This window comes from Lagenorhynchus albirostris, chromosome 16 (assembly GCF_949774975.1).
Source record: "Lagenorhynchus albirostris chromosome 16, mLagAlb1.1, whole genome shotgun sequence".
In the NCBI taxonomy this organism is placed as follows: domain Eukaryota; kingdom Metazoa; phylum Chordata; class Mammalia; order Artiodactyla; family Delphinidae; genus Lagenorhynchus; species Lagenorhynchus albirostris.
Window position 1 is genome coordinate 24,461,196 of NC_083110.1, and position 23,896 is coordinate 24,485,091.

At 38.1% G+C, this 23,896-nt stretch overlaps 1 protein-coding gene across 3 annotated transcripts in view; it reads right to left on the reverse strand.

Moving 5' to 3' along the window:
* The window catches only part of MICU1 (mitochondrial calcium uptake 1), a 200,659-nt gene that overhangs the window by 13,259 nt on the left and 163,504 nt on the right, over positions 1 to 23,896 (reverse strand). The window lies entirely within an intron of this gene.

Here is a 23,896-nt window from a genome sequence, read left to right on the forward strand (position 1 = left end):
TCACTTATCTATTTAAGAGGATGTTTTGGCAGTTTATCCTACCCTCACTCTCCTCTCTCCCCCAGTGGTAATCATGAATCCCTAAAGCAGCTCCCTTCCTCCTTGGGGTACTTATATATAATTTTACTAAATCACAACATATTCAAAGCAATATAGTTAAGCCAGAATCAATCTTTAGAATTGCTAAGTAACTTTAAATTAGGGGAAAAAAATCAGGTCTCTGCAGAGAAAGTGCCTCAGGAAGCAAATATTTCTTTCAGAATTTGAGCTTCCCTGCCTACATCATGAATAATTGTGTTTAAAAAATTGATGACTTTGTCTTAAATGAATGAAATCCTGGCCAACACTCTTCTTCACACATAAATGTTTTTACAAAATGCAATAACAAACTGAAGCATAGGGGCTTGCCTCCACAAACTTTAGAAGAATTTATAAAATAGGAGCTTTTTTCCCATAACCTCTTCCCCACACGTCTTTATGACATTCCCATTTCCTGCCTTCGTTCTATGGCTGTCTGGGGATGCTCTCCCATACATTTTTGCTGTGAACTTTTCCCTATTTCTGCCTTCCCATAAAAGCACTGAGTCCCCAGTAGAATTCTCTAGGTCCTTCGATCCCGTGTACTAAAGAGAACAGTGGTATGGAAGTGAGTGAACCTGAATCTCTGGTCTCAGTTTTGCATCGCACTAGCTGTGATTTGAGCAAGTCATTTTCCTTCAAGTGTAAACAAAGAGGTTAAAAGAATAAAGCAAGGGTTTAAGTAAAATGATTTCTAAGCTCTTTTCTAGCCCTAAAATTTTATGACTGCCATTCTTAACGTCTTTTTAGATAACATGGCTTAGATCAGTTAAAATGTCCATATCTTCAGAAGTCCTCAAAGAATAGAATGGTGGTAATTTCTGGTATGGTGGGTAGAATTCTGAGATGGTTCTCAACATCCCCACACCCTGTAAAATCTCCTCTCTTTGAATGTGGGCAGGACCTGTGAATAGGAAGTGATACCACTCTTGTGATTAGGTTACTTTATATGGAAAAGGTAATGGGATAGTCACTCCCATGATTACAGTTATATAAGAACCCATCTCAGTACACTGGGGAAAGAGATTCTCCTGCTGGCTTTGAAGAAGTGAGCTGCCATATTGTAAGAGGGCCTGTGAGAGGGCCGCATGGCAAGGAACTGCAGCAGTCTGCTGCGAGTGACAGCCAGCAAGAAAAAGGGACATCAGTCCTACAACCAAAAGGAAATGAATTCTGCCAAGAACCCAGGTGAGCTTGGAAGAGGACTATGAACTCCAGATGAGAAAGCAGTCCTACTGATGTCTTGATTTCTGCCTTGTTAAGACTCTGAGCAGAGAACCCAGTTATGCTATGCTCAGACCCTGACTTATAGAAACTAGGGGATAAATAGGTGGTATTTTAAGCTGCAAATTTGTAGTAATTTGTTATAAGCAAGAAAGTTAAGTAGGGAAGGTATTTATGGTTGGGAATGTCCTTTTGACGTTCCTCAAATCATACTTTATATACAGCTACACTCATTCTAGGTATATTTTATGGAACTGTCACTTCTCTGCAACTACTATACCAAGCTCCATAAACTAGCTCTTATAGAGGCACTAGCCAAGATCTAATTAAGGTTTAAATTTCTTAACAAGAAAACAAATTAAAACTGCCACGCTTCTCTTGGGAATTCAACAGCCTTGCTCTGATTTCAAATGTATCTGATAATTATAAGTTAGTTCATTTTCACACAGATTTCGATATTTAGGCTATAACATGTCCCTTAAAACATTACAACATTCAGTAAAAAGCTGATTATTTATAGAATTTCAAATCTGGAAGAACGCTTGGAGATAATTAGTATAACTCTAACTTGAGGTCAGAGAAATTGTGACTTGCCCATGTGTCAAGGAAATTAATGACATGGGAAGGTGTCATACTCCTATCATTCTCCCCCTCACCCTAGGCTTTTATTAGAGCTTTAGCATCCTTTTCAGGATCTGACCATGTTTAGAATTAATTCACTCATTTATTCAACATTAATTAAATATCTACCGCATAAATATACATAATTCTTCTAGGCTCAGAGTAGGACATAAAGATGTGGAAAACATTGTTCTCGTCCTCAAGAGTTTACAGTCCAGTAGAAAATTCCCCCTTGAATGCTGTGGATACTAGAGATATTAATACTGCTTAGATATTCCTAGGAACAGAGAAGTTAAATAATGATAATGCCTTCTGAAAGCAATGATCTCAAGAATTTTTGGATGAATGATGAAACTTAGGAGAAACTAAAAGCTCCAATTTTCCTATTTAAAAAATACAAAAAAAAACCCACTTACAACTTCTAAACTAATACGAATCTCAAAAAGTACTGAAAAAAGCAGTAGATACTACTTTCTAAGAGAACAAAATTAAGCCTCATCAGGTTCTAGGATTATTATTTTTTTAAATAACTTTTTGGGACTCCTCTGGTGGCGCAGTAGTTAAGACTCTGCCTGCCAATGCAGGGGACATGGGTTCGATCCCTGGTCTGGGAGGATCCCACATGCCGCAGAGCAACTAAGCCCGTGTGCCACAACTACTGAGCCTGCATACTAGAGCCCGCAAGCCACAACTACTGAGCCTGTGTGCCACACTACTGAAGCCCATGTGCCTAGAGCCCATGCTCTGCAAGAAGAGAAGCCACTGCAATGAGAAGCCCGCGCACCACAAAGAAGAGTAGCCCCCGCTTGACGCAACTAAAGCCCGCGCACAGCAATGAAGACCCAAAGCAGCCAAAATAATAATAATAATTAATTAATTAATTAACTAAAAAAATAAGATAAACAGGCAGAGGAAAGTCAGTACCTTGGGGCTGAAAACAGAGCAGGCGGCTGTGTATAGTCATAATTTCAATCTAGTATAGTAATTTAGGGTTATCTCATTTAATTTTCACAATAGCCCTGAGGCAAGTAGCCTTTATCACCGTTCTACAGATCAGGAAACTGAGGTTTTGAGAGTTTCAGTGATTTGTTCAAAGTTCAAAGCTAGTGAGTAATAGGGACTCAAAATCAAGTTTGAGTTTAAACCCAAAATTTATGCTTACAAATGTCTTGCATATACTTAGCTCTCAATAAATGCTAGATGTTGGAATCGTCTCTAAAAGTATAACAAAGTATTGCTACACCAATGAGTAGAGGTGATGAGGAACAGCTGGATCGTTAAAAGCTGAGAAGTCCATCCACATCTGTATATCCTATAATTTGATGTTCAGAAACTGACAGCTTAGTATATACATATGTCTTTTCTGTTCTGTGGTATCCTTTAAAGGGATACTAACTTTCCTTGCTACATGACCTTATTTAAGTAACTTTAGGCTTTTGTGTATTGGTTTCTTCACCAAAAGGTAATATAGGGCTTCCCTGGTGGTGCAGTGGTTGAGAGTCCGCCTGCCGATGCAGGGGACACGGGTTCGTGCCCCGGTCCGGGAAGATCCCACATGCTGTGGAGCGGCTGGGCCCGTGAGCCATGGCCGCTGAGCCTGAACGTCCGGAGCCTGTGCTCCGCAACGGGAGAGGCCACAACAGTGAGAGGCCCGCGTACCGCAAAAAAAAAAAAAAAAAGTAATATGGTCAGAAAAGTGAAGAACACAGATGTGTCTACTAAGATGTTCCTGTGTGGGATAAGAAGCTAGATTAGACCACTCCAAGAGTCTGTGTCACTGTAGTGTATGCATTACAGACGTCAGAGCATGTCTGAGTGGGAGAACCTGGTCCTGAACAGAAGAGACAATTGTAGGGGGAAAATGTCATATTTCATCTTCAAGAGAAGGACACTAACTCCAAAACATCATAGTTTACCAAAAGGACTTTATTCTCACCCAAGAATGGTCAACTCTTAGCCAAAGGGAACTGGGAGGAAATAGCCTAGAGCCTGTCTTCCCTAAGCTATTGAGAACCACAGTTCAAAATGGTGAACCTGCATTGTCTCCTCCTGGATTGCGTTTCAGCAATGATTTTCAAATTCCAGCAGCATTTTGGGATATACTGAGAGACAACATGATGGTGTGGAAAGAACACAGACTGGGATCAGAGAGACCTGAGCTTGAATTCTAGCTCTACTTAGCAGGGTAACCAAGAGTAAGCTGTTTCATTTTATATTTCCTTATTCATAAAATGGGGGATAATACTACCTAACTTTCAGTAAAAATACTTGGGATTGCAGAGAGTATCCTGTATGCCACAGGTTTTACTATTTATTTTCTTGGCTTGTCAGGTAATAAGGTAAACTGTATGTATAGGACAACTATAAAGGATCAAGGACAACCATGTCATAAATTATGATTTTCAGTTTAAGTGGGCTTGTGCTGGGGCATGAGTACTAAAGGCCATGGCCTATATCTGTGTGATTATTTCCCGTATTATAGTTCAAAGTACACGGGGGACACAACTGAACCTACAAGTTTCCCAAATCTCTAATATCCTAAAGTGCTTATAATGGGGCTTTACCATACCTAGAAACCTTTTATTCTCTTGGCAGAAATAAGAATACTCTAAGTCATACAGGCCATAGCTCATTCTAGAGCTCCAACTCAAATAATTTCTAACTCTTCCATCATAGGATGCCATGGGGAAGGACCCATGTTCAATTTTCCATTACCTTCTTCAGCAGACTAGGTAAATCATTCAGACAGCCCTTGAGAGGTTATATATCTAATTTTATGCCCAGTATGTATATGAATAAGCAATAGAACCAATTCCTCTTAAGTGCTAAACAAAAGAGATGACCTATAGTAGAAAGGTACTATAGTTCATGCAGAAAGGTTCTTTCTCCAAATGGTCAAAATTCAACAAAGACATGTCATTCTTGCCTGAGAGTTGTCATTCTCACATGAACCACGTAGAACTAAAGAGATAGCCACAATGAAATTTGGCATTTTCACTCTGAGGGATTACATCACGCTGGAATGTAAATCTGCAGTTGCCACCTGCCTGGGTTCTCCAACTGTTCTGAGGAACATTAGCTCTATAAGTTGTTAAAGACATTCTGAGGCAAGTCAAGTTTGGGAACTATATCACTCTCTTGGAGATTAATAATGCACATTAGCATATTAAAAAGTTGGCAGGAGTAGTGCTGCAGGAAGAAATTCTGTATAACCTGGCATTTTCCAAACTTATTTGAACCATGGAACACTTTTTTTGGGTTTTGTTTTAAACCCACAAAACCATTAACATATTGCAGTATATAATGTCCTTCACGATGCCGTTTCAGAAATTCTGTACTAAATTATGTCTAAAGACAGGTTTGCAAGCTCTAAAGTAGCCAAGGAAGAGAGAGTGCCAGGGCCTCTAAAAGGTGCCAATTTCTGAAGGTCCTAACCTTTTGGGAAAAAATGAAGACAGCTGAGACAGAGCAGCAGGCAGACAAAAGTACTCCTGTGCCAACCCCTGCCTCACTCTTTCCCCACCCCTCATAGGGGTCAGAGGCCCTCATTAGCACCTATCACAACAACGTGAACAGCTTGTATCCTTTTCTTTCTCCCCTAATAGACTATGAGCTTCTTGAGAGTAGAACCCTGTGCCCAGCATAGTGCCTATGCTGCTAGCTGAATGAATGGATGAACCACACTAAATCTGGTTATATCATCAACCTCATAATGGAAGCAGCAGGCATTTATTAAACATTCACTGCATGATAGGCACAAGGTTAAGTGCTTTGTGTAGATTTATCCTCAGAACAATCCTATGAGGTGGATATTATTATCCTCATTCTAAAAACATAGAAACCAAATTCAGAAATTGCCCAAAGCTACTCAGCTAGTCAATGATGGAGCCAAGATTCAAATCCAGTATTCTTAACTATTACACTTTTCTTCCTCTCTTCTAAGATTCATCTCAGCAGTGAAATTCCATGATTCAGTGGAAGGAGAATTGGTATAGAACTCAAACGAATGGAAAAATCACTAGTATGACTATTAGGATCAGGAATGTTTAAAAGCAAAGGGGAGAGTGCAAGGAGAGCCTGCAAAAGACAGGCACATCTGGCAGAGCAAAGGAAGTGAAGACAGGCACATCTGGCAGAGGGAAGGAACTTGGAACGGTAGCCAAGCACAGGCTAGTCTCTGCATGCACCCTGCAGTACATCACTTAACATTGCTGATATCATGACCCCCTTAAGCTCGGATGAAGGTGAAATGTATGTTAAGTCTAAAAGATAGGGGTTATAGTACACAGTGAATTCATGACATGAGTTTGTTCTCTGGGTCTACTGTCAAAGGTGAGGGGTTATTGGCTTGAGATCCTATGTCTTTTTCACATCTATCAAGATGTTCATTCACTCATTCATTTATTGAGCAAATATTTATAGGGTGTCTACTATATCCCAGATATTGTCCTAGGCACAGGGAATATATCCAGGAACAAGACAGATAAGCATTCTAGTAAACAGAGACAGATAATAAATGCACATATAAATACACAAGAAAATATCAGGTAGTGATAAAGCCTATGATACAGGCTGATGGAGTTACCAGGAAAGTGATTTATATGAGACCTGAGTTACAAGGAGCCAAATACACAGAGATCCTGGGAAAGAGCACTTGAGGTGAAGGAACAGCCCGAACAAAGGCTTTTGGGTGGGAATGAACTTGATATATCTAGAATATAAAAGAACATGTGGAATGGAGTGAACTGGTAAGAAAGTGATATTTGATGTACTCAAAGAGTATATAAGAGCCATGACATATGGAGCCCCGTAAGCCTAGGTAAAGAGATCAGGATTAGAGTAGGCTAGGTGGAGAAACAGAGTCAGATTCAGGATGTTTTGGAAGCAGGGACACGGATTTATTGAAGAAATAAATATGGGGATGAATGAGTACAGAATCAAGGACAATGCTTACTTTTGTTTGTTTGAGCTGCTGGACAGATGAGGCATAATTCAGTTAATAAGTATTTATTGAGGGCCTACTATCTATGTACAAAATATCACAGTTAGTAGTCTCTGCTCTACCTGATAAGTCATATTTGTGAAAATTCAAGCCCATGTCTGTAATTTATGGATAGGAATTGATGACAGTAGTGAAGGCAGAAGATTTTAGGTTAATGCCTCTTTTTTAAAAAACTATAAAAGCTACAGACAATATAGTTAGTTTTTTTATAATTTATATTGAGTAGTCAGGGAAGGCCTCTTTGAAGAAATATAAGTTAGCCATGCAAAGAGTATAATTAGGTTTAAAAAAATGAGTTTTTTTTTTTTTTTTTTTTGCCGTACGCGGGCTTCTCACTGTTGTGGCCTCTCCCATTGCGGAGCACAGGCTCCGGACGCACAGGCTCAGCGGCCATGGCTCACGGGCCCAGCCGCTCCGTGGCATGTGGGATCTTCCCGGACTGGGGCATGAATGTGTGTCCCCTAAATCGGCAGGCGGACTCTCAACCACTGCGCCACCGGGGAAGCCCAAAAATGAGTTTTTAAACAGACAATACAAATATTCTCACGGTAAATTAAACTCATATACTTTTTTGTTTCTATTTTTGCCTTACTTTGTGGACTATGTATGAGTGATATTTAGGTCTTGGTTGCTACAGTGCATTGAATGTTGGCCACCCCAAGAGATATGTCCTACATCTTAGCCTCTAGAACTTTGAATATGACTTTGTTTGGAAGAAGGGGATTTGCAGATGTAATTAAGGATCTTGAGATGATACCAGGTGGGCCCTAAATCCAATGACAAGTGTCCTTACAAGAGATACAAAAAGGATAGACACACAGATATACAGAAGAGAGAAGGAGGGGGAAGACCACGTGAAGACAGAAGTAGTGATTGGTAATATGCAGCCACAAGCCAAGGAGTGACTAAGCCACCAGAAGCTGGAAGAGGCAAGGGAAGATTCTTCCCTAGAGCCTTCAGAGGGAGTGTGGCCCTGCAAACATCTTGATTTCAGATTTGTGGGCTTCAGAACTGTGAAATAACTTTCTGTTGTTTTAGATCACCATGTTTGTGGTAATTTGTTACAGCAGCCCTGGGAAATGAATACACTTGGCTTCTTCCTCTTACTTAGTATGAATCTAGGGCAGTTTCCCCTAGATATCTATCTTTTACACTCAGGGACTCCAAAGTTACACAGATAAAACAATCTAAGAAGTCAAAATAAATGCCAAATATCATCTATCTCAAAACCAAACATATTTTTGGATATCAGATAAGACTGTATAATTTGTACCACTGCCTCTGTTAACAAGGATAATGAGGCATGAACTCTATGGAGAGACTAAACATCCCAGGAAATGGTTTGAAGTCATTTGAAAGAAACACTTTATCTTTTTTTTCTTTAACCACTAGGTTGCACTTTCCTTTGCTACCATTACCCTGAATCATTCTATTTTGTACATCCTATAATTTTAACACAGACAGTGATTCATCCTATATAATTGTTCTTTAAAGTGAATCTATTGTCTTTAGTTGGACTTTTCAAAAAAAGGTATGCAAATATAAATAGGAGCTTATTAATTTTATTTTAATAATGAGTGATGACTTCAAATCTTACATCTTTGGATTTGCAGATGCTGTCAAATCTGTTTTGTGAAACAAAGCAATACAACCAAAGCTATTCTGGAGAAATGACCCTGTGGTATTACACATACACATACATAACCTCCATGATTTCACTAATTTTTTCCAAAGGCTTCTACAAAGGTCAGAGGAGGTATTATTTTAAACAAACAAAAATAAATATGTAAACAAGCAAGGAGACAAATGCTGTTTTAAAAAGTTATGTGGATCAAGAAAATGAAATAAAAGGCATCCAGGATGGAAAGGAAGAAGTAAAATGATCTCTGTTTGCACATAGCATGATCTTATATTAGAAAATCTTAAGAAATCCATCAGAAAGTGTTGAATAAGCAAGACTGTGCTTATAAAACCTGAGTCGGTGCTTTGGAGAGATTTAAAAATCACAAATCACAGTACCCAATGGTGAAATAAAAACATTGTCAGATAAACCAAAAACTAAGAGAATTAACTGCCAGCAGATTCATACCATAAATGATAAAGGAAGTTCTTCAAACTGATGGAAGTGATACCAGATAAAATTTTAGATATTCAGAAATAAATGAAAAACACTCAAACTGGTAAGTATGAATAAATGGTAAATGTGGCTAAGTATAAAAATTATTTTTTTCTGTTAATTTACTGAAAAATATAATTGTTGAAAACAAACATGCTAACATTATAGGATAGGGATTATAACATATATAGAGGAAATACAAAATGACAACTATGGCATAAAGGATGGAATGATGGGAAATGGAACTGTACGAATGCAAGGTTCTTACATTTCACTTGAAGTGGTACAATATTAACTTTAAGTAAACCATGAAAAGTTATAATTTCTAGAGAAACCACTAAAATATAAAATGGAAAAAGGTATAGCTAAAAGGCCACTAGACCCAACTCTATGTCTAGAAGAGATACACCTGAAAGACACAGATAGGTTTAACATAAAAGAATAGACATACCATGCAAACAATAACTACCCAAAGAGCTGGAGTAATTAAATCAATACCAGACAAAACAGAATTCAAGAAAAGGCGTATTACTAAACATAAAGGGGGAATATTTCATAATGATAAAATGGCCAGTTCATCAAGAAAAGACAATAATCATAATCATTAAGTATGTATGCACTTAATACCAGAGCTCAAAATTAATGAAGCAAAGACTGACATCATTTAAAGGGAAAAACAGATGAGACTGGTTCAAGATGGTAGAGTAGAAGGACATGTGCTCAGTCCCTCTTGTGAGAGCACCGGAATCACAATTAACTGCTGAACGATCATCAACAGGAAGACACTGGAAACTCACCAAAAAAGATACCCTACATCCAAAGACAAGGGAGAAGCCTCAGTGTGACAGTAGGAGGGGCGCAATCACAAGAAACTCAAATCCCATAACCCCTGGGTGGGTGACTCACAAACTGGAGAGTACTTATACCACAGAAGTTCACCCACTGGAGTGAAGGTTCTGAGCCCCACGTCAGGCTTCCCAACCAGGGGGTCCAGCAACAGGAGGAGGAATTCCTAGAGTATCAGACTTTGAAGGCTAGTGGGATTTGATTGCAGGACACCGACAGGGCTAGGGGAGACAGAGACTCCACTCTTGGAGGGCACACACAAAGTACTGTGCACATCAGGACCCAGGGGAAGGAGCAGTGACCCCACAGGAGACTGAACTAGACCTACCTGCTAGTGTTGAAGGGTTTCCTGCAGAGGTGGTGGGTGGCTGTGGCTCACTGCAGGGACAAGGACACTGGCAGCAGAAGTTCTGGGAAGTACTCCTTGGCATGAGCCCTCCCAGAGTCTGCCATTAGCCCCACCAAAGAGCGGGGTAGGCTCCAGTGCTGGGTTGCCTCAGGTCAGACAACCAAAAGGGAGGGAACCCAGCCCCATCCATCAGCAGACAAGCAGATTAAAGTTTTACTGAGCTCTGCCCACCAGAGCAACACCCAGCTCTACCTGCCACCAGTCTCTCCATCAGGAAGGTTGCACAAGCCTCTTAGATAGCCTCATCCACCAGAGGGCAGACAGCAGAAGCAAGAAGAACTACAATTCTGAAGCCTGTGGAATGAAAACCACATTCACAGAAAGATAAACAAGATGAAAAGGCAGAGGACTATGTACTAGATGAAGGAACAAGATAAAACCCCAGAAAAACAACTAAGTGAAGTGGAGATAGGCAATCTTCCAGAAAAAGAATTCAGAATAATGATAGTGAATATGATCCAGGACCTTGGAAAAAGAATGGAGGGAAAGATCGAGAAGATGCAAGAAATGTTTAAAGACCTAGAAGAATTAAAAAACAAACACCTAGAAGAGTTAAAGAACAAACAAACAGAGATGAATCATACAATAACTGAAATGAATATACTAGAAAGAATCTATAGCAGAATAACTTAGGCAGAAGAATGGATAAGTGACGTGGAAGACAGAATGGTGAAATTCACTGCCATGGAACAGAATAAAGAAAAAAGAATGGAAAGAAATGAAGACAGCCTAAGAGACCTCTGGGACAACGTTAAATGTACCAACATTTGCATTATAGGCATCCCAGAAGAAGAAGAGAGAAAGGACCTAAGAAATTATTTGAAGAGATTATAGTTGAAAACTTCCCTAACATGGGAAAGGAAACAGCCACTCAAGTCCAGGAAGCGCAGAGACTCCCAGGCAGGATAAACCCAAGGAGAAACACACCAAGACAGAAAGTAATCAAATTGACAAAAATTAAAGACTAAGAAAAATTATTAAAAGCAACACGGGAAAAACGACCAGTAACATATAAGGGAACTCCCATAAGGTCAACAGCTGATTTCTCATCAGAAACTCTACAAGCCAGAAGGGAGTGGCATGATATATTTAAAGTGATGAATGGGAAGAACCTACAACCAAGATTACTCTACCTGGCAAGGATCTCCCTCAGATTCGACAGAGAAATCAAAAGCTTTACAGATAAGCAAAAGCTAAGAGAATTCAGCACCACCAAACCAATTCTACAACAAATGCAAAAGGAACTTCTCTAAGTGGGAAACACAAGAGAAGAAAAGAACCTACAAAAACAAACCCAAAACAAATAAGAAAATGGTCATAGGAACATACATATTGATAATTACCTTAAATGTGAATGGATTAAATGCTCCAACCAAAAGACACAGGCTTGCTGAATGGATACAAAAACAAGACCCAGGGCTTCCCTGGTGGCACAGTGGTTGAGAGTCTGCCTGCCAATGCAGGGAACACAGGTTTGAGCCCTGGTCTCGGAAGATCCCACATGCCACGGATCAACTAGGCCCGTGAGCCACAACTACTGAGCCTGCGCGTCTGGAGCCTGTGCTCCGCAACAAGAGAGGCCGCAATAGTGAGAGGCCCGCGCACCGCGATGAAGAGTGGCCCCTGCTTGCTGAAACTAGAGAAAGCCCTCACACAGAAACGAAGACCCAACACAGCCAAAAATAAATAATGAATTAATTAATTAAAAAAAAACAAAAACACAAGACCCATATATATGCTGTCTACAAGAGACCCACTTCAGACCTAGGGACACATACCGACTGAAATTGAGGGGATGGAAAAAGATATTCCATGCAAATGGAAATCAAAAGAAAGATGGAGTAGCAATAATCATATCAGATAAAATAGACTTTAAAATAAAGAATGTTACAAGAGACAAGGAAGGACACTACATAATGATCAAGGGATCAATACAAGAAGATATAACAATTATAAATATATATGCAACCAACATAGGAACACCTCAATATATAAGGCAAATGCTAACAGCTATAAAAGAGGAAATCGACAGTAACACAATAATAGTGGGGGACTTTAACACCTCACTTACACCAATGGATAGATCATCCAGAAAAAAAAGCAATAAGGAAACACAAGCTTTAAATGACACAATAGACCAGATAGATTTAATTGATATTTATATGACATTCCATCCAAAAACAGCAGATTACACTTTCTTCTCAAGTGCACATGGAACATTCTCCAGGATAGGTCACATCTTGGGTCACACATCAAGCCGTGGTAAATGTAAGAAAACTGAAATCATATCAAGCACCTTTTACAACCACAATGCTATGAGATTAGCAATCAGTTACAGGGAAAAAAACGTAAAAAACACAAACACATGGAGGCTAAACAATATGTTACTAAATAACGAAGAGATCACTGAAGAAATCAAAGAGGAAATCAAAAAATACCTAGAGACAAATGACAATGAAAACACGACAATCCAAAACCTATGGGATACAGCAAAAGCAGTTCTAAGAGTGAAGTTTATATCAATACAATCCTACCTCAAGAAGTAAGAAAAATCTCAAACAATCTAACCTTACACCTAAAGGAACTAGAAAAAGAAGAACAAACAAAACCCAAAGTTAGGAGAAAGAAAGAAATCATAAACATTAGAGCAGAAATAAATGAAACAGAAACAAAGAAAACAATAGCAAAGATCAATAAAACTAAATACTGGTTCTTTGAGAAGATAAACAAAATTGATAAACCTTTAGCAAGACTCATCAAGAAAAAGAAGGAGAGGACTCAATAAAATTAGAAATGAAAAAGGAGACATTACAATGAACACCGCAGAAATACAAGGCATCCTAAGAGACTACTACAAGCAACTCTATGCCACTAAAATGGACAAAGTGAAAGAAATGGACAAATTCTTAGAAAGGTATAACCTTCCAAGACTGAATCAGGAAGAAATAGAAAATATGAACAGACCAATCTCAAGCAATGAAATTGAAACTGTGATTAAAAATCTTCTAACAAACAAAAGTCCAGGACCAGATGGCTTCACAGGTGAATTCTATCAAACATTTAGAGGAGAGCTAACACCCATCCTTCTCAAACATTTCCAAAAAATTGCAGAGGGAGGAACACTCCCAAACACATTCTACGAGGCCACCATCACCCTGATACCAAAACCAGACAGAGATACTACAAAAAAAGAAAATTACAGACCAATATCACTGATGAATATAGATGCAAAAATCCTCAACAAAATACTAGCAAACAGAATCCAACAACACATTAAAAGGATCATACACCACGATCAAGTGGGATTTATCCCAGGGATGCAAGGATTCTTCAATATACGCAAATCAATCAATGTGATACACCATATTAGCAAACTGAAGAATAAAAACCATATGATCATCTCAATAGATGCAGAAATAGCTTTCGACAAAATTCAATACCCATTTATGATAAAAACTCTCCAGAAAGTGGGCAGAGAGGGAACCTACCTCAACATAATAAAGGCCATATATGACAAAATCACAGCAAACATTCTCAGTGGTAAAAAACTGAAAGCATTTCCCCTAAGATCAGGAACAAGACAAGGCTGTCCACTCTTGCCACTATTTTCAACATAGTTTTGGAAGTCGTAGCCACAGCAATCAGAGAAGAAAAAGAAATAAAAGGAATACAAGGTGGAAAAGAAGAAGTAAAGCTGTCACTGTCTGCAGATGACATGATACTATACATAGAGAATTCTAAAGATGCCACCAGAAAACTACTAGAGCTAATCAATGAATTTGTAAAGTTGCAGGATACAAAATTAATGCACAGAAATCTCTTGCATTCCTATACACTAACAATGAAAGATCAGAAAGAGAAATTAAGGAAACAATCCCATTCACCATTGCAAAAAAAGAATAAAATACCTAGGAATAAACCTACCTAAGGAGGTAAAAGGCCTGTACTCAGAAAACTATAAGACACTGTTGAAAGAAATCAAAGATGACACAAACAGATGGAGAAATATACCACGTTCTTGGATTGGAAGAATCAATATTGTGAAAATGACTATACTACCCAAAGCAATCTACAGATTCAATGCAATCCCTGTCAAATTACCAGTGGCATTTTTTACGGAACTAGAACAAAAAATCTTAAAATTTGTATGGAGACACAAAGGACCCCGAATAGCCAAAGCACTCTTGAGGGGAAAAAAACAGAGCTGAAGGAATCAGACTCCTTCACTTCAGACTACAGGGCTATAGTAATCAAGACAATATGGCACTGGCAGAAAAACAGAAATATAGATCAATGGAACAGGATAGAAAGCCCAGAGATAAACCCAGCACCTATGGTCAACTAATCTATGACAAAGGAGGCAATGATATACAATGGAGAAAAGACAGTCTCTTCAATAAGTGGTGCTGGGAAAACTGGACAGCTACATGTAAAAGAATGAAATTAGAACACTCCCTAACACCATACACAAATAAACTCAAAATGGATTAGAGACCTAAATGTAAGCCCAGACACTATAAAACTCTTAGAGGAAAACATAGGAAGAACACTCTTTAACATAAATCACAGCAAGATCTTTTTTGATCCACCTTCTAAAGTAATGGAAATAAAAGCCAAAATAAACAAATGGGACCTAATGAAACTTCAAAGCTTTTGCACAGCAAAGGAAACCATAAACAAGATGAAAAGACAACCCTCAGAATGGGAGAAAATATTTTCAAAAGAATCAATGGACAAAGGATTAATCTCCAGCATATATAAACAGCTTATGCAGCTGAATATTAAAAAACCAAACAACACAATCAATAAATGGGCAGAAGACCTAAATAGACACCTCTCCAAAGAAGACATACAGATGGCCAAGAAGCACATGAAAAGCTGCTCAACATCACTAATTATTAGAGAAATGCAAATCAAAACTACAATGAGGTATCACCTCACACCAGTTAGAATGGGCATCATCAGAAAATCTACAAACAACAAATGCTGGAGAGGGTGTGGAGAAAAGGGAACCCTCTTGCACTGTTGGTGGGAATGTAAATTGATATAGCCACTATGGAGAACAGTATGGAGGTTCCTTAAAATACTAAAACTAGAATTACCATATGACCCAGAAATCCCACTACTGGGCATATACCCAGAGAAAACCACAATTCAAAAAGACACATGCACCCCAATGTTCATTGCAGCACTACTTACTATAGCCAGGTCACGAAAGCAACCTAAATGCCCATCGACAGACAAATAGATAAAAAAGATTTGGTACATATATACAATGGAATATTACGCAGCCATGAAAAGGAACAAAAGTGGGTCATTTGTAGAGACATGGATGGACCTATGGACTGTCATACAGAGTGAAGGAAGTCAGAAAGAGAAAAACAAAATCATGTATTAATGTATATATATGGAATCTAGAAAAGTGGTACAGATGAACCAGTTTGCAAGGCAGAAATAGAGACACAGATGTAGAGAACAAACGTATGGACACCAAGGGGGGGAAAGTGGCAGGGGTGGTGGTGGTGGTGGGATGAATTGGGAGATTGGGATTGACATATATATACTAATATGTATAAAATAGATAATAAGAAACTGCTGTATAAAAAATAAAATAAAATAAAATGTAATATAAGATCCTTGATTAAATCATGGAGATATGAAAAAAGAAATAAAGGGAAAAACAGACAAATTCACACATCATGCTTGGAGATTTTTTTTTTTTTTTGCAGTATGCGGGCCTCTCACTGTTGTGGCCTCTCCCATCGCGGAGCACAGGCTCTGTACGCGCAGGCTCAGCGGCCATGGCTCACGGGCCTAGCTGCTCTGCGGCATGTGGGATCTTCCTGGGGGCATGAATCCGTGTCCCCTGCATCGGCAGGCGGACTCTCAACCACTGCGCCACCAGGGAGGCCCCATACTTAGAGATTTTCACATTCCATTCTCACTAACTGATAGAACAACTAGCCAAAAATTCAGTAAGGACATCCAAGATCTGAACACTATCAACCACCCTGACCTAACTGACATTTTTATAACACTATATTCAAAAGCGTAGAACGCACATTCTTTTCAAATGTATATGAAACATTTATCAAAAAACTGACCATAGGCTGGGCCATAAAACAAGTCTCAATCCATTTTAATGAACTGAAATTTTACGGAGTGTGTTGTCTGACCACAATGGAATTAAATTAGATATTAAAAACAAGAGTGTCTCTAGAAAAAACAAAATATTTGGAAATTAAAAAACATATCTTTAAATAACATGAGTCAACAAAGATCATGGGGAAAATCAGAAAATATTTCAAACAGAATGATGGTGAAAATACAACATATCAAAATATAGATAAAGTGATGTTTAGAACAAAACATACAGCCTCAAAAGCTTATCTTAGGTCTTCCCTGGTGGTGCAGTTGTTAAGAATCCACCTGTCAATGCAGGGGACACAGGTTCGAGCCCTGGTCGGGGAAGATCCCACATGCTGCGGAGCAACTAAGCCCATGTGCCACAACTACTGAGCCTGTGCTCTAGAGCCCAAGAGCCACAAGTACTGAAGCCTGTGCACCTAGAGCCCGTGCTCTGCAAGAAGAGAAGCCAACACAATGGGAAGCCCGCGCACTGCAAAGAAGAGTAGCCCCTGCTCACCACAACTAGAGAAAGCTCACTTGCAGAAACAAAGACCCAACACAGACAAAAAAAAAAAAAAAAAAAAAAAAGCTTATCTTAGAAAAGGTAGGTAAAGTTCCATGTTAAGAAGCTAAAAAAAGAAAAGTAATGTATACTGAAAATAAGTAGAAGGAAGGAAATAATAAAGATATGAGCAGAAATCAATGCAATACAAAAAACCAGAGAGAAAATTAACAAAGTCAAAAATTGGTCCTTTGAAAAACTTAACAAAATTGCTAACCCCCGAGGTAGATTAAATAAGAAAAAAAAAAAAAAAGAGGGAGAGAGAGAAGACATAATTCATCAATGTTAGGAGTAAAAGGTAAGATTTCAGATTTTATAGAATCCATAGATATTAAAAGGATAATGATGGAATATTATGAACAGCTTTATGTCAATAAATTAAATAACAGACAAAACGGTCAAATTCCTAAAAAAAAGACAACGTATTAAAATTCACTCAAGATAAAACACAAACTCTGAATACCTATGTATTTATTTAAAAAATTAAATTATTAAAATGTTCCCACAAAGAAAACTGCAGGCCCAGATAGTTTCATTGGTGTATTCTATCAAACAATTCAAAATGAAAGAACAGTGATCTTTCACAGACTCTTACTGAAAATAAAGAAGAAAAAATTCCCCAACTCATTTTATGAGGACAGTATACTCTGATTACAACATCTGAAAAGACATTACAGAAAAGAAAATTACAGACCAATATTCCTCAGTATTTTACAAAATGCTAGAAATAAATTTAGCAATATACAAAAAGACTAATACATCATTACCAAGTTGGGTTTATTTTAGGACAATAAAGGATAATCAATGCAACTACCATATTAAGAAAATAAAGGAGAAAAGCCATATAATAATTCCTATGTATATATATAGAAAAAGTTTTGTCAAAATTCAATATTGATGACAAAAACTTTTTTTTAAATTAGGAAAAGAAAGGAATTTCCTTAATCTGATAATGGGCATCTATGAACAGTCTAATCTAATATCCAACTTAATGGTGAAATACTGAATGCTTTCCCCCTAAAATCAGGAAGAGGCCAAGGATACCCACTCTCAGCACTTGTATTCAACACTGTATTGGTGGTTGAAGCAAGTGCAATAAGGCAAGAAAAAACGGCATAAATATAAAAAAGAAGAGGTGAAACTCTCTTCGCAGATGACATGATTGCTTACATATAAAAACCTAAGGAATCCGCAAAATACCTAGAAGAATGAGCAAATTTAGCAAGACTACAGAATACAAGATCAATATACAAAAATCAATTGTATTTTATAATAGCAAACAATTGGAAAATGAAATAAAAATTCAATTTTTAATAGCATTAAAACCATAAAATACTTGGGCATAAATTTAAAAAAATGTGTAAGACCTGTGTATTTAAAACTACAAACCACTGATGATGGAAATAAAATAAGACCTAAAAAAATGGAGAGAGATAATATGTTCATAAACTGGAGGACTCTATCACTAAGATGTCAATTCCCCAGATTAATCTATTTATTCAATGTTATTGTAATCACAATCCTACCTCTTTTTTCTTTTTTTTACATCTTTATTAGCGTATAATTGCTTTACAATGGTGTGTTAGTTTCTGCTCTATAACAAAGTGAATCAGTTATACATATACATATGTTCCCATATCTCTTCCCTCTTGCGTCTCCCTCCCTCCCACCCTCCCTATCCCACCCCTCCAGGTGGTCACAAAGCACCGAGCTGATCTCCCTGTGCTACGCAGCTGCTTCCCACTAGCTATCTACCTTACGTTTGGTAGTGTATACATGTCCATGCCACTCTCTCGCTTTGTCACAGCTTACCCTTCCCCCTCCCCCTCCCCATATCCTCAAGTCCATTCTCTAGTAGGTCTGTGTCTTTATTCCTGTCTTACCCCTAGGTTCTTCATGACATTTTTTCCCCTTAAATTCCATATATATGTGTTAGCATACGGTATTTGTCTCTCTCTTTCTGACTTACTTCACTCTGTATGACAGACTCTAGGTCTATCCACCTCATTACAAAATAGCTCAATTTCGTTTCTTTTTATGGCTGAGTAATATTCCATTGTATATATGTGCCACATCTTCTTTATCCATTCATCCGATGATGGACACTTAGGTTGTTTCCATATCCTGGCTATTGTAAATAGAACTGCAATGAAGATTTTGGTATGTGACTCTTTTTGAATTACGGTTTTCTCAGGGTATATGCCCAGTGGGATTGCTGGGTCATATGGTAGTTCTATTTGTAGTTTTTTAAGGAACCTCCATACTGTTCTCCATAGTGGCTGTACCAATTCACATTCCCACCAGCAGTGCAAGAGTGTTCCCTTTTCTCCACACCCTCTCCGGCATTTATTGTTTGTAGATTTTTTGATGATGGCCATTCTGACCGGTGTGAGATGATATCTCATTGTAGTTTTGATTTGCATTTCTCTAATGATTAATGATGTTGAACAATCTTTCATGTGTTTGTTGGCAGTCTGTATATCTTCTTTGAAGAAATGTCTATTTAGGTCTTCTGCCCATTTTTGGATTGGGTTGTTTGTTTTTTTGTTACTGAGCTGCATGAGCTGCTTATAAATTTTGGAGATTAATCCTTTGTCAGTTGCTTCATTTGCAAATATTTTCTCCCATTCTGAGGGTAGTCTTTTGGTCTTGTTTATGGTTGCCTTTGCTGTGCAAAAGCTTTGAAGTTTCATTAGGTCCCATTTGTTTATTTTTGTTTTTATTTCCATTTCTCTAGAAGGTGGGTCAAAAAGGATCTTGCTGTGATTTATGTCATAGAATGTTCTGCCTATGTTTTCCTCTAAGAGTTTGATGGTTTCTAGCCTTAGATTTAGGTCTTTAATCCATTTTGAGCTTATTTTTGTATATGGTGTTAGGGAGTGATCTAATCTCATACTTTTACATGTACCTGTCCAGTTTTCTCAGCAACACTTACTGAAGAGGCTGTCCTTTCTCCACTGTACATTCCTGCCTCTTTTATCAAAGATAAGGTGACCATATGTGCGTGGGTTTATCTCTGGGATTTCTATCCTGTTCCATTGATCTATCTTTCTGTTTTTGTGCCAGTACCATACTGTCTTGATTACTGTAGCTTTGTAGTATAGACATTTCTCCAAAGAAGATATACAGACTGCCAACAAACACATGAAAGAATGCTCAACATCATTAATCATTAGAGAAATGCAAATCAAAACTACAATGAGATATCATCTCACACCGGTCAGAATGGCCATCATCAAAAAATCTACAAACAATAAATGCCGGAGAGGGTGTGGAGAAAAGGGAACACTCTTGCACTGCTGGTGGGAATGTGAATTGGTACAGCCACTATGGAGAACAGTATGGAGGTTCCTTAAAAAACTACAAATAGAACTACCATATGACCCAGCAATCCCACTACTGGGCATATACCCTGAGAAAACCATAATTCAAAAAGAGTCATGTACCAAAATGTTCATTGCAGCTCTATTTACAATAGCCAGGATATGGAAACAACCTAAGTGTCCATCATCGGATGAATGGATAAAGAAGATGTGGCACATATATACAATGGAATATTACTCAGCCATAAAAAGAAACGAAATTGAGTTATTTGTAGTGAGGTGGATGGACCTAGAGTCTGTCATATAGAGTGAAGTAAGTCAGAAAGAGAAAGACAAATACCGGATGCTAACAGATATACATGGAATCTAAGAAAAAAAATGTCATGAAGAACCTAGGGGTAAGACAGGAATAAAGACACAGACCTACTAGAGAATGGACCTGAGGATATAGGGAGGGGGAAGGGTAAGCTGTGACAAAGTGAGAGAGTGGCATGGACATGTATACACTACCAAACGTAAAATAGATAGCTAGTGGGAAGCAGCTGCATAGCACAGGGAGATCAACTCGGTGCTTTGTGACCACCTAGAGGGGTGGGATAGGGAGGGTGGGAGGGAGGGAGATGCAAGAGGGAAGAGATATGGGAACATATGTATATGTATAACTGATTCACTTTGTTATAAAGCAGAAACTAACACACCATTGTAAAGCAATTATACTCCAATAAAGATGTAAAAAATAATTGGATAATAATAACACTTAACTTTCAGTATTATTAGAATTAAAAGAAATTGTTAAGCACTAAAAAAAAAGAAAGAATGGAAGAAAATATTTGCAAATGAAGCAACTGACAAAGGATTAATCTCCAAAATTTATAAGCAGCTCATTCAGCTCAATATCAAAAAAAGAAACAATCCAATCCAAAGATGGGCAGAAGACCTAAATAGACATTTCTCCAAAGAAGATATACAGATTGCCAACAAACACATGAAAGGATGCTCAACATCACTAATCATTAGAGAAACGCAAATCAAAACTACCATGAGGTATCACCTCACACCAGTCAGAATGGCCATCATCAAAAAATCTACAAACAATAAATGCTGGAGAGGGTGTGGAGAAAAGGGAACCCTCTTGTACTGTTGGTGGGAATATAAATTGATACAGCCACTATGGAGAACAGTATGGAGGTTCCTTAAAAAACTAAAAATAGAACTACCATATGACTAAGCAATCCCACTACTGGGCATATACCCTGAGAAAACCATAATTCAAAAACAGTCATGTACTACAATGTTCATTGCAGCTCTATTTACAATAGCCAGGACATGGAAGCAACCTAAGTGTCCATCGACAGATGAGATAAAGAAGATGTGGCACATATATACAATGGAATATTACTCAGCCATAAAAAGAAACGAAATTGAGTTATTTGTAGTGAGGTGGATGGAACTAGAGTCTGTCATACAGAGTGAAATAAGTCAGAAAGAGACAAACAAATACTGTATGCTAACACATATATGTGGCATCTAAAAAAGAAAAAGATTCTGAAGAACCTAGGGGCGGGACAGGAATAAAGACTCAGACATAGACAAAGGACTTGAGGACACGGAGAGGGGGAAGGGTAAGCTGGGACGAAGTGAGAGAGTGGCATGGACATATATACACTACCAAATGTAAAATAGATAGCTAGTGAAAAGCAGTCACATAGCACTGGGAGATCAGCTCGGTGCTTTGTGACCACCTAGAGGGGTGGGAGGGAGACGCAAGAGGGAGGAGATATGGGGATATATGTATATGTATAGCTAATTCACTTTGTTATAAAGCAGAAACTAACATACCATTGTAAAGCAATTATACTCCAATAAAGATGTTAAAAAAAAAAAGACCCCATTAAGAAAATGAATAGGCAAGCCACAGACTAGGAAGCTGTTCACAAAATATATATCTGATATAGGACTTATATTAGAATATATCAAGAAATTGCACAATTCAATAAGACAAGCAAACTTATAAAAATGGGTAAAAGAGTTGAACAGACACTTCACCAAAGAAGATATCTGAATGATGAGAACACAAAAAGTTGCTCAACAGCAGAGGTCATCAGGGAAGTACAAATGAATAACACAATGAGGGGACTTCCCTGGTGGTCCAGTGGTTAAGAATCTGCCTTCCAATGCAGGGGACATGGGTTCGATCCCTGGGTGGGGAACTAAGGTCCCATACGCCACAGTGCAACTAAGCCCACGCGCTGCAACTACTGAGCATGCAAGCCACAACTAGAGAGCCCTCGTGCTGCAACTCCAGAGCTCACGTGCTCTGGAGCCCTCGTGCCACAACTACAGAGCCCACGCTCTCTGGAGCCTGTACGCCACAACCAGAGAGTCTTCGCACTGCAAATACTGAGCCTGCGTGCTGCAACTACTGAGCCTGGGTGCCACAACTAGAGAGAGAAGCCCGCACACCTTAATGAAGAGCCCGCGTGCTGCAACAAAAGTTCCTGCATGCCACAACGAAGATCCCACGTGCTGCAACAAAGACCCAATGCAGCCAAAAATAAAACAAAAAAATAAATATTAAAAAAAAACCAAACAAACATGAGATACCTTTATATACATTCCAGAATCACAAGAATTAAAAAAGACTGATACCACCAACTGTTGACAAGAATGTGGAACCACTTGAACCGCTGTACATTTTTAGTGGGAGTATAAAAAAGATACACTATGAAAAAGGGTCTGAAAGTTTTTTTATAAACGAAATACCTTTCTCTGGACACAGCAATTTACTCCTAGGTATTTATCCAAGAAAAATGAAAATACATGTCCTCAAAAAGACTAACATAAGAATGTTCATAGTGGCTTGATTCAAGATAGTCAATAACTAGAAACAGCCAAGGTGTCCAACAGAAGAGTGGATAAACAAATTGTGGTGTATTCATACAACGGATTACTATTCATAAAAAAGGAACAAACTATTGTACATGCAACAACATGGGTGGATCTCAAGCACACGCTGAGAGAAACTTTAGAAAGAGTGTACATTGTATATTTCCATTTGTGTGAAGTTCTAGAGCAGACAAAATTAATCTATGGTGGAAAAATACACAGAATTAAGATTGCCTCATGATAACCAGGGCAGAAATTGACTGTGAAAGGGCACAAGGGAACTGTAAAAATCTACTGAACTTCAATTAATATTCATGCTGAAGTATTCGGGAGTGAAGTACTTATGTCTCTAACTTAACTTTGAATGCGTCAAAAATTAAGAGAGATTGATAATCAGAAGGATGAATATATGCATAGATATTCTATCAAGAAAATATAGCAAAATATTCATTGAGGTGGATATATGGATGTTCTCTGAATAATTATTTCAACTGTTATGTATGTTTGAAATTTTTCATAATAAAATATTGGGGAAAAAACTGTTTTCAATTCCTCTGCTCTCTCACATTGTACAAACTGGAACTGAATTTGTATGAAGTAAGCCAATAGGGGGTGCTATTTTCAGAATCATGATTTTATCTTTTAAAGAAAAACACAAAAACTTTAACATGAAAAACAAAACAAACCATTCCTTCTCAAC